Below are 12081 nucleotides of genomic sequence, written 5' to 3'. Positions count from 1 at the left end.
AAGAAGCTTTGTGAGACCTGCCGCAAGGATTAAACGTTTAGAGTAGAAACTGAAACTATTTTGGAGATTATTTAAGGGACAGGTAAGCCAAGGCCAGGACTGTGCAAGAGATACGAAATCAATTATACACACAGTTCAGTTTCAAATGCTTGAATGCGTATATACATTTTCAGGAAGATAGTTTAAGTTATTTAATACTTTCGTTAATGTTTCTCCCAAGATTTAGAATCGAATTATGTTCCATTCGAATTGTTATGTTACAAGCTCTCATTTATCTGAACTACACCTGTTCGCGATTCCCACGTAAATCCTGCATTTTGCCAATGGAATTAAAAAGAAATGCTCCATTAAAAAAAAAAGAAAATGTGCATTTCCCACAAATAATCGCATTTGAATAAATACAAATGTGTACAACATATACGATGGATTTGCATAAATTTACTTTTATTTATCATGCGAATATGGAAGGGTTTAAGTCTTGAAAAGCAGTCTCTGGCAAGGCTTTATGTGTGTGTGTGTGTGTATGAGTAGGTGTTCGTGTGTGTATAATACATTTATATAAAAGACTTGTAACTTAATGAAAGGAGTTTCAACATTTTCGCAAACTCGTAGCAGGCACATTCAAAATTGGCAGTGCCAGAAAAAACATTAGCATACTTTTGTGCGCCCGCAAAGTTTCTTCTTGAAACAAATTAACCTTGAAAGTAGCAGAGACACCAAGAGATAGAAACAGTCAGGTTGAGAGTGAGAGCGAGAGACTCTCCTTCAGTCTTGTCTTAAAAGATGTAGATTATTATGCAAATTTGTATCTACGACAAGGACAATGCCAGCCTTGAATCGCATAGCTGAACTTACTCATTTGATGTGACATCAAGTTTTCCTGCCTTCTGTGGGCAAGTCTTTACGGGCTGTTCAAAAATGTATTAATTTTTAAGGCAACGTGTGACGTCAGCTGATAAGAAACATGCTCGACAAAATCAATAAGCCGCTGTGGATGCTGCTGTGGCGAGTATTTTGCATGATTAATGAATCCACGTAATTGATTACACGGCCACGCCCCATTTTCAAACCCAACCCATTCCTGTTACCATACAGACAGACAAGAGCGTAGCTTTGTGCAATTTTTACAACCTCAAAGTCAGCGACAAACAGCTGATTGATGCGTCTGTGTCTCTCACAATGGCTCTATAAAGCGCGACACACACATACACACACACATTCAGAGATAAGCGTAGACGCTGCACGTGCGTGTGGCGTGTGCTACGCTCTGATGCTGTTGTCATTGGCTGGGGCTTGGGCTTGGCGTTGTCATCGATGTTGGCCAGGATGATGATGCAGCCAGTTACAAAAGCAGTTGCAAGCGGCAAGCGGCAAGCAGCTGACAGCATGCGGTAAAGGCAGGCTTCACGTACTGGTTATTTATGCGTAATTTCTATGCACACACGTCCCGACTCATCGGCTGTTAAAGCAAATGCCAGGACAAGACAGGCACAGGCTCTTCAGTCGAGAGTCGATGCGGATCTGACGTAGCTCGAGTGGGAGACTGCGAGTATGGGGTGGGTGGCTGGCTGTGCTTTGTTGTAGCTGCTCATGCAGGCGCACAATCATCAATCAAAATCAAAAGCCAAAGCACTTCTGACATTAATTTATTCAAAAGGGATACAAGCAGTTTGCAAGGAAGTGGTGTGTGTATACACACATTCGTCTCTGCATATATTTGCGTGTGTGTGTGAATCGCTCTTCAATTATGAGCGTTTGTCACTCACACACAAACAATTTTTATTCAACTTAAAAACGGCAGCATGCTAAATTCACACGAAATTTGAATCAATAATCGCAACATATAGTTTATAACCATAACGTTGAGTTTTCTAATTAATATTTATAAATTATGGCTAGGTGAGAGCTAGCTTTGCATAAATCAAAAACATTTGAATAATAAATACGAATTATGTATTTAATTAAGAATTACCACAGCACGCATAGCAAAAACAAATATTTTTCAATTTTTTCGAACACAGCTTTTCCCCTCATCGATATCTGCATATTGTGTGCCATTCCACCCGATGGCTAAAAATTTTGATTTCTTTTGGCTGGCATCACTCAATTCGAAGGGGAAGAGTAAAAAAAATAATCGAAGAGAAATACCAAAACGGCAGACGAATCCAATCTAAATGCAAATGCTCGCATTGTGCTTTTTGTTCAGGACAACCACATAGATATGTAGCCGCTTCTGCTATTGCTGTGGATGTTGCTACTGCTGCTGCTTATACTGCTGCTCTAGATGATGACTAACCAACTGGGCAATCAGCAGCGGCAACTGCAGGTGAAATCGCAACACAGAAAGTCAATTAGGCGACCGGCACTAATCGAAGCTGCTTGCAGATTTCGTGGCCCAAAGTGCGATTGAGTGCTTTAAAGCCGGGAGAGCTGAATGCAAAGACTTGTTCCACGCAGCACGGGTTGCATGTCCTTGTCATGGCCATAGCCCATTGTCCTTAATGGCCAATGCGGCTGCTGCTGATGCAGTCAAAGCCTTGCCCATGTTTAAACATGCTTTCCAATTCAATTGGATATATGCAGGCGGTGGCTATCATCGCATCGAACCCTCTTCTGGCTGCCCTGCTTGTGTTTCTATTGCTTTAAAGAGCCATAAAAATTTACAAGCACTGTGCACCATGTTTGCTCCTACAACAACCACTGTGCAGCTGACTGCTTGCTCATGTGTGCTTACGCTTAAGTATGTTTAACATGGGATAAGCTCGTTTTTCCATGCTCGCTTCATTTACTCCCGACATGGACCCGGCGCAAATTGATAAATTATTGTGGCTGATGTGACCATAACAAAGCGAGGCGACTTTTGAGCACACGCCCACCGCTGGGCGCCCACTTTGGCCCATAAATTGCATTCAATTAGCCAGGCAAAAACAATTAGCCCAATGCGATAAGCGCGCATTATAATATTATTTAATGTAATAATTGAGTCACAAGACGCTCAGCAGACGTTCAGTGGCCAAATGACAAGCAGTTAAGCTCAACATGCTCGCATTATCCCATTCAGGTCAATGTATCGTAATTGAAACACTCCCATAATTGACAACTCATTCGCATTCCCAGCGCGCTGGGGTCGCTGCAATTTGGTGGGCGTGGAATGGCCATTAAAATCACAGCCCGAGGTCGCAGTTTATTTTTATTTTGATTTTCTATACATTTCTAAACCTATTTGTTACACTTGCAGGCGGTATTACAATTTTCTTACGAAATGTGTTACGCATAGAAAGATACGTTTTTGACTCCTTAAAGTAAATGTATTTCTGATCAGCATCAGCCGCCGGAAATTCTCTCAATTTCAACACCTTCTATTAAAGACAATACATATATCGAAACCCTGAACCGGATCGAATCACTATATAATACAGCTTGCATATAAGAGTCCTATTTGTTTTTCAATCTTAACATATGTGCCAAATCTTCTCAGCACAGGACTATATCATGCACAAAGAACGGAACGGTATAGAATTAGTTTATATGTGAAAACATTTTCTAGATAACTGTCTTCTACAAGAGTATTTAATATTTGGCGTGTAGTTCTTGGTTGATCTTTTTTTTTTTTGATATTTTAAATCCCGATTGCAAACGCACACGCTTACAAAATATATGCAAATACCGCATATCAGAGAAACACTTTGAAGGCATTAGAATTACAAATATCGTTTGCCAGCATCTCCCTAGCCAGGCAATGGCAATGCCAATGGTAACAACAATAACAACAACAACAGGGCATCAACGCTTGCTGACGCTGCGAAGCCTACAAACCGCAGACCCTACAAATTTCCACAGCCCCCATCCCACAACTCACATAGTAATAGATGCAAAATAAATATGCAAAATCGTTCGACTGGCGACGGCGACAGCGTTGAGCGATATACATAAATCAGATGAGAAAAGTTAAAATTAAATGCAAACAGTGGCAAAATGCGGCGACGACGATATTTAACATTAAGCAGAGCATGGACTGGAAGGAGGGGGGTGGACTGGGAGCTGTAGCTTTGGGTTGCCTCGAGGTGGCGAGTAATAAGGAGCCGGGGCCAGACCCTTCCTTCGGCTGCTCATTAAAGTAAGCATCCAAACGAACGTCGATAATGTGCAACAATTTGCATGCTACGTGAGAATGCAGTTGCTGCCACAGTCAGTGCAATGTCAACGGCAGTTGCACTTGGAGTTGGCCAACATTTTGGACTTGGCTCGGCTACGTGCTTGTCCCGGCATTTAATTGGAAGTTAAAGGCAAACACGAGGCCATTTCGTAAATTACGTTAATTGGAAAATGTGCACAGATTTTCATTTACATTTGCATCCATTGGCCAAATGCATTTATAAATGCATTGCTCGCACACGTGACCCATAACCGATTGCCAAATGATGCTCCACCTTTGCGCGCTGCCATCGTACCTTAATGTGGCAATGCACTCTGTGGAATTGGAGAAGAAAAAATAAATTGCTGCGCGGCACAAGAACTTCATTGCAAATATACCCAAAAGCTGGGAAATATTTGCAGAAACTAAACACTTAATGAGTAATAATATATTTTATTATAATTAATTTACTTAATATTACGCGTCTTAAATATATATTAAAGTCCTTGCCGATTATTATTATTGTGATTTTCGGTGCCCCTTGCTTGAGCTTACAGATATTTCATCAACAAATTTTCCTGTACGAATGCAAAATTTTTTGTCGCGCTCAGAGTTTCTATGTATAAAAATTCAAGAAGATTTTTTTCTAGAATCTAACATCTTCTTCCGTTTAAATATATTAGCTATAAGCTTGAACGTGAAGTTGGAATAGCTTAAGCCTAATTAATCCCTTTTAAAGTTGATAGGCGATGATTTAGTTTACATGAACCTATTGGGAACGGATTATGAGGTTAAAATGCCTTCAACAAGCAAAACAAGACGTGTCCGACACCATTAAATGAGTACATTCCTGATCCAAACAAATAAAAATGTGAAACCCTTAATGCATATATTAAAATATAAAAATGTTACGCATATTTTCCACAGTTGCGTATGGAATTCCCAATATCGTATTCTTATATATAAGCTATACGTTTGAGGCACATTGAACGTGAAAGAATTTAAGATAATTAAATACTATATAAATAAAAAGCAGGCACAATTTAATATCATATTTAATTGAATATCATTCATATATTTATGCTTATATACTCTTAAACAGTATGTCGAGCTAACCAGCCATGCTCGTCTGTGCGTCTACCTGTCGATCTCAGGAACTGCAAAAGCTAATCAATGGAAATTTGGAGGTGTATATTCCTTAAGACCATGCCCACAATATTTTGTCAAAGTCGATTTTAAACTTTGTTTTTAAGCATACGACAAGAGCTGGCTGCAACAATTGCTATTGATATGTATGGTTCACAGAGATTGCAATAATTAACTTATTGAGCACCTCTCCGCGTTACCCGCAAAAATTGAACAAAAACTCACTTACAAAGCTTGAGCCTCCTTTTCAATTAGAAGATTAAAACTAGATTTTAAATGCAATTGTTATCAGAAGCAGAATAATGTTTTCGAACTTTATTTCATGCACAAATAAATAGTAGCCTTTCTGAGAAGAGATTTTCTTCTATGCTGGCAATTGTTAATTAATATTGATGTCATTTAAATAAGATTTCATATTTTTGAAGCAATTTCTGTCTCTTTCCCTCTCCCTGCGTCTGACTTTTTCCTGCTTCTTTGAGTTAGTAGAGCATTTATTGCGGCTTAGCCTCAAAATGTATTATGCATAAAATAGCAAAAGAAATTCTGATAAAATATATTGAAAATTTTATTGGTTGACTACACACACGCACAAACTGACCATCGCACACAAGCACACACACATACACACACGCATGCAGGCACATACGCATACATATGTGCAATGCATGTACAAACATTATTTGCATTTTCATAAAGCAAACATTTTATGTGTTTCAGCTTTTGTTGTTGTTGCCTCTGCTGCTGCTTCAAGTTTTTTGTGCAAAATTCAATTTTTCTATGCAGTTACCTAAATTTCGAGTTTTGTTGCTTACTTTTTCTCTCACCCTCTCTCTCTCTCCCTCTCTCAGTCTCTGTGAAAAGCTCTAAACTTTATGTACGCAATTTTTTTTCTGTTTCTAAACATTTTGCTTTGTTTTGCGCAATTTTTTGGCGGCGTGTGTGAGTGGGTGTCGGCGTGTGTGTGTGTGTGCGTGTGTGTGCTTTGTTGTTTTTCTATTTGTTTTAATAGACTACTCTGTGGACGGAACTGGCAACGACTTGGGGCTGGCGCTGGCTTTGCAAATATCCTGCGGCACTAGCATTCACATTCATATGAGTTTATCGCATGGGGGTGCACTGGATTTTCTGATTTGCTCTTTTATATGTTTAAGTGTGGCATATGTGTGCGCTTATTGGTGCTATATGTGTACGTGTGTGGTTGTGTATTCCATACTCAGCTGGTTTCCTTGCGCGGCTTGCGTAGCATAAGATGTCGAGAGGCGCTTTACTGAACTTAGCTCAAAATTTGACTTTGCTGTCTGTCTTGTGGCTGGCGGCTAGTGGATTGTGGACTGTGACTTGGACTTTGACTAAGCTATTGTTGTCCAGGTAACCAAAAGTTGTCTTAAGGCAATTGCCTGGGCGTTGGATCTCAGACTCTCCTGGCTGAAACGTGTCAGCAGAGTCTTATCTTTAATAAAATAAAAAATCAAATAAAATATGAAGAAAAAACTAGAATTGAAAGGGCGGTGAAGATATATCCTTGCTTAATATTTTGATACTTAACTACGGAATAGCCAAATATAAATACCCCTTTAGATAGGAGCGCTGAGAAACCCTTTTTATGAAATCTTTATTTTTGAGTGATTGTTTCTAACGAAAAGCCTAATCATAGGTAGGTCGATTTGCATAGAATATTGAAGCTCGTAATTGAAGAGTTTCATGAAGAGAAAATAGTGTATGCATCGACCGATTCTTTCTTTAGAGCTATGTATAAGATCTAGTAGATAAGTTTTGGCTTATATGTAAGATGCATTTTTTGCCAGGGTACAAGGAAAACCCTATTAATCTATCATTCGACCATTCATTTTCGTGACACTGCTATGGCTCAGATCAATCTAAATCATATTGAAAAATGTATAAAAATATCATTTTAGCGTCAATAAGATCAGTAAGAAGTCCATTAAAGATACTTATTTACTGTGTTCACAGAAAAATATTCTTTTCTCTAAGACAACATATTTAAAAGTAACTCAGTAATGGTAATGGTATTTAATTGTATTGTTATCTTAAACAATTGAACGTAATATTGTTAAAGTGTTTAATATTAACAAGGCTTGGAAGTATTCTGTAAAGGCAATAATAGAGATAGATAGAGGTATATATATACATACATATACTTGAACGGTAAGGTTTTCTTTTTTATACACGGAATTAACAAAGGCAATTTTAATAAATTGCAGCACGCAGCAGAAGGAAGGTAAATTCTTATATGTAAGAACTTGCAAATAGTGCTTAACCTTAAAACACTCTCACAGGAGTTATGTACGGACATAAAGTGATGCCAGAGAACTTATCGCTGAACTCAATTCATAAGTTTTGGCATAGAGCTACCAAAATCCGAGGGAGAAACTCACCCAAAGTTTTCGCCTGCGCTGCGGCTCCCCTCCTTTCGCTCTGCTAATCCAAGTGCGGGGTAAATCTCGTTGGCAGCGCTTTATTTGATGTTTGTATTTTGCTTTTTATCAACTGAGCGATAGAGAGTGAGAGAGAGAGAGAGAGAGAGACAGAGAAAAACGAACTTAATAAAGTTGCGAATTTGGTTTCTCTTGCAGTTAATTGGTTGTTGTTCTAATGCACTCAGCCGCATATGGAAGGGGCTGCAGAAGTAATTTGTATCTTGTGGATGCACTTTCAGTCTGGACTCTCTCCTCGGTCTGACGTTGACAATAAATTGTGATAAATTATGACAGCACGCGACCGATTCGGGCTTGGGGCGTTCACTTTACGAGCACACACACACACACACGTATACACAATCTTGCCAATACAAATAAGAATCACGAGAGTTTCATTATTTTTTGTTCTTCAATTTAGATTTCTGCTCAGGTTTTTCTATATAAACGCCTTTTGATGCGAATTAGCAATTAATTGATTGCCAGCACGCAGCAGGCTATCAAAGGCGTTGGGGCGTGGCGCACTGAGTTAACTAATGAGCGCGAAAATGACAGAACGATATTTCCATGTGAATCATTTGTGAATTGTGAGTCTCTCAATCGTCTAAGGATCTGCACGCTTGAGTTGCTGTTGTTGTCATTTATTTACTGATTTCTATAGTATTTGAGTATTTCTTTTCATGTGTTGGTTTTTCTTTCTCTGATTTTTTTGCAATTCACTTTTATTTTCCACACACACACGCACACACACACGCACACGCAAAGCTGTTGCCTTTGCAAGGGCAAAATCTTCCTTTTATGCTTGCGGGCTGTGTTGTTGTTGCTGTGGTTGTTGTTAGCAGCAACAATTCTCGTAATCCGCTTTTGGCCTAAATTTCAATTCTTATTTGATTTTACTTTTACACTGTTGTTGTTGTTGTTGTTTTTGTTCTTGTTGTAGAGCGCGTTGCTCTTTGAGATATTTTTTTTAAGGTTTTTTTTTGCTTTGCTTTTGCGTGTTTATTTTAACGCGAAATTACGACAACGTTGGCAAAGATGCTCTGTTCTAGTCCCTCTCCCCGGCTGATGCCCAGGCAACGCCGACTATTCGCACGCACTGTAACCGGCTTGGGGCGCGGTTGTTGGGGCGCACGCACCTGCCTCCACCCGCCGCGCAGCATCCACGACAACGACAACAATTTTTAGAATGGGTCACGCACTTTTCTTTAGCCTTTCTTGGCCTTTTGCCTAATTACCAAATAAATTGCGAACAACTGGCCAGATTTAAGTTGAGTTTAATTTTTCCTGATTTTTGATGCAGCTGCTGTTGTTGTTGTTGTTCTATGTTCACTCACCAAATCAAACACGATGCAACTAACTTTTATTTATGTTATTTGTATAATTATATGCTCTAATAAATATATTTTTAATTATATATAACCGACCGATTGTGCGCTAAGCACATAAATGTTGTTTATCAAACGCGACTGCGAAACCGACAAGATGAAGCGCACACGTGTGCGAACGACTGCGCGTACGAGTGTCGAATGAGAGACTGACGCGACCCGGTCGAGAGGCGCAGCCAACCAGATCAAGTGCTCAGACCAACCAATATGTTCGATGTCCAACCATACCAAGTTGCAAGCCAACATCATCTGTGATGAGGTCAAACATTTATTTGTGAATTCCTAATATGAAATTAGTTGATAAAGATTAAAAAATCAGTTGAATTAAATGAAGAGCTAAAGCAATTGAATATTGTTGAACTTTTTCCCGTTCCCAGAATTTTATTTATTGAATTTTCACTTCAATTTTCCTTTGATTGGAAATTAATAATTTTATATACATAAAAATGATATAAAAGCCATATACGATGGGATGGATTTTTGTGTCCTTGAACATATGTCGTTAAAAGTGTACTCTTTTTTAAAGTGGCATTAATTTGAATTATAATAAATTAAGTTGCAGAATTTGATACGAAATAAATGCTTGGCTGTTGCATTCGGCAGGCAAATTTGTAGCAAACAATATAATTGTGAATGGCTGATAGACCTAATATAAATAATGAATATTTGCAGCAACATTTTCAACATTCCTATCTCTCAATTAACCCAAAAAAAGAAAACAATTTAATATACGCATTGCTCAATAGGATTATTGAGGCAGTAAATTATTAATCGGATGCTGCTTATAAAATGCTTGCTCCAAATATGTATGTTATGGCTGTGCAGCTGTTAACAGCATCGAACAAAACTGTTGCGTGCAACAACAACAAGACCTCGTTTGACGTACCATTTGACGAATGCGAGGCACAGTTTTCGTTGCGTTACATTTTTGCTGTCGTTTCGTTAGTCGGTCGGCCTCCCGCCCCTCACCGACATCAAAACGAACGCAACGCAGATGCTCTCACACATCTCTCGTGGTCGTGTGCCTCGTTGGCTTGGCAATCGTGCGGGGCAACATGTTGCAGCAACATATACGCATAGACTTGACCTTTGGCAACAGCCCCTTGCTGTTGTTTTAGGCAACCAATTAATAGACAGCTCAAATAAACAGACACAGGCTCGGGTACAACGTGTGTATGCGCGTGCGGGTGTGTGTGATTTATTGCAAGCACTCATAAATCTGCGCTCGCCTCTGCCGCACAGCATAAAGAATAACATGCATAATTTCCATAAATCTTTTATGGCTGCGTGAAAAAAGTTTTGGCCAGGCCAATTATGCGCCCAAAACTAGGCACTAATTTGACAGAAAGTGGCCATAATCCTCTTCTGTAGGTCACTCAACCCAAAGCAAGCTGCCAGCGGGAAGCCATAAGTAAACACAAATTGAGTTATCTGCTGGTCAACGGCATTAATGAGACACACACACACACACACACACACACACACACAGATGTCAAGTATGTGTGCCTCGATGGCCAGCAAGAAATATAATAACAAAACTGCAACTCTGCTTTTTGCCACTTGTTATGCCATAAATGTCGATGACCCCTCGGTAACTACTTAATTTCAATTTCCTGGAGTTCACCAAAGTCCTCACACGGTTAATTATGAAAGGACAAAGACAATGCTGGGCATTAGCTTTCATTCCTGGAAAACTTATGCTTTCCTATGTTGGCTATTTTATATAATTATAGTTATGAAGCCATTGTGCAACCCTATACATATATATGTTATGTCGCAACTAGTGTAAGATGAGAACAGATTAAAAGGTTGCGAATGTGATTTCCAGCCAAGTTGCATTTGTACGAACTTTCAAAATTACATATTGAATACAGTGAGAGGTCTTCTGACAGCACAAATATTCTTACTATGATTAGCTATAAATATTCATCTAAGAAGCAACTACATATTCTCATGCAAATACTAGTATAAAACACTTTACCCTTTGCTTAAGTATGTTACGAAATGTTTTTATCACATTTAATTCACTGGTAAACACCAAGTTGATGACATTAACTTTTTTTTTCGAGACATTTCAAAACTATACAAACTGATGTTGTTGACAGGAACGTCAAGTAACTTAAACACAAGACATGCCACATTCAAGCTGGACAGAATTTGCAACTGGTTGTCAGCTTTGACAGTAACATTACAAAGCGACCTCAAGTGTCAAAGGTCTTAATTTCTGCGGTCAGGAATAGAATTTGCCAGCTTGTGGCAACCTTAAAAGCAACATGTTGCTGGACACATGCTGCTTTCGTTAAGTGTTGCTGAGTTAAAGAGCTGGCAGCATGTTTGTACTAAAATGTGCCTAAGCTTATTCAAACGCGTGAGTGCCTTTTGCAACATGTGTCCAACTGGTTATGTCCAAATGGCTAACAGGCTGTTGCTTGCATCTACGCAACTGCTCGTGGAGCTGCCATGTTTGCACTTGAGGTGCAACATTAAGTGGCAACAGCGAGCAAAGAGCGTAATAGGATCAAGAATAACAAGCCAAGCTAATAGAAAGGTTACCGATTAATGGGCAAATCATTGCTCGCATTTGTTGTCTGGCTAATTGTGGGCGTGGCAATTGTTGTGTTCTCCAGTTGCGTCTTATCTGCAGAATGTTTTCCAGGCGAAGAACTTGGCTTATTTCATTTTAATTGCTTCACAGGCGCTCCTCAAGACAGCAACACAAATACGAAAGATACACACACACACACACACACAAACACACTCACACATACACACACACTCACATATACACATGCACACACACAGTAAGCACTCATTTACTTTGCTCTGTGCGCTCTGCGGGCTGCGGGCTGCGGACTGCGGCTGTGCGTGCCCCCTCTGTTTCTCTCAGTCTCAGTGTGCTCATTAAAAAAGCGAAGCAGCTACGCAGAAAAGCGACATTTGCATAAATTGTGTGTGCGTGTGTGTGGTATGTGTGTGTGTG

Source organism: Drosophila novamexicana, unplaced genomic scaffold, assembly GCF_003285875.2.
Source record: "Drosophila novamexicana strain 15010-1031.04,08,12 unplaced genomic scaffold, DnovRS2.1 tig00000870-arrow-arrow-pilon, whole genome shotgun sequence".
Classification (NCBI taxonomy): Eukaryota; Metazoa; Arthropoda; class Insecta; order Diptera; family Drosophilidae; genus Drosophila; species Drosophila novamexicana.
This window is presented reverse-complemented; position numbering follows the sequence as displayed.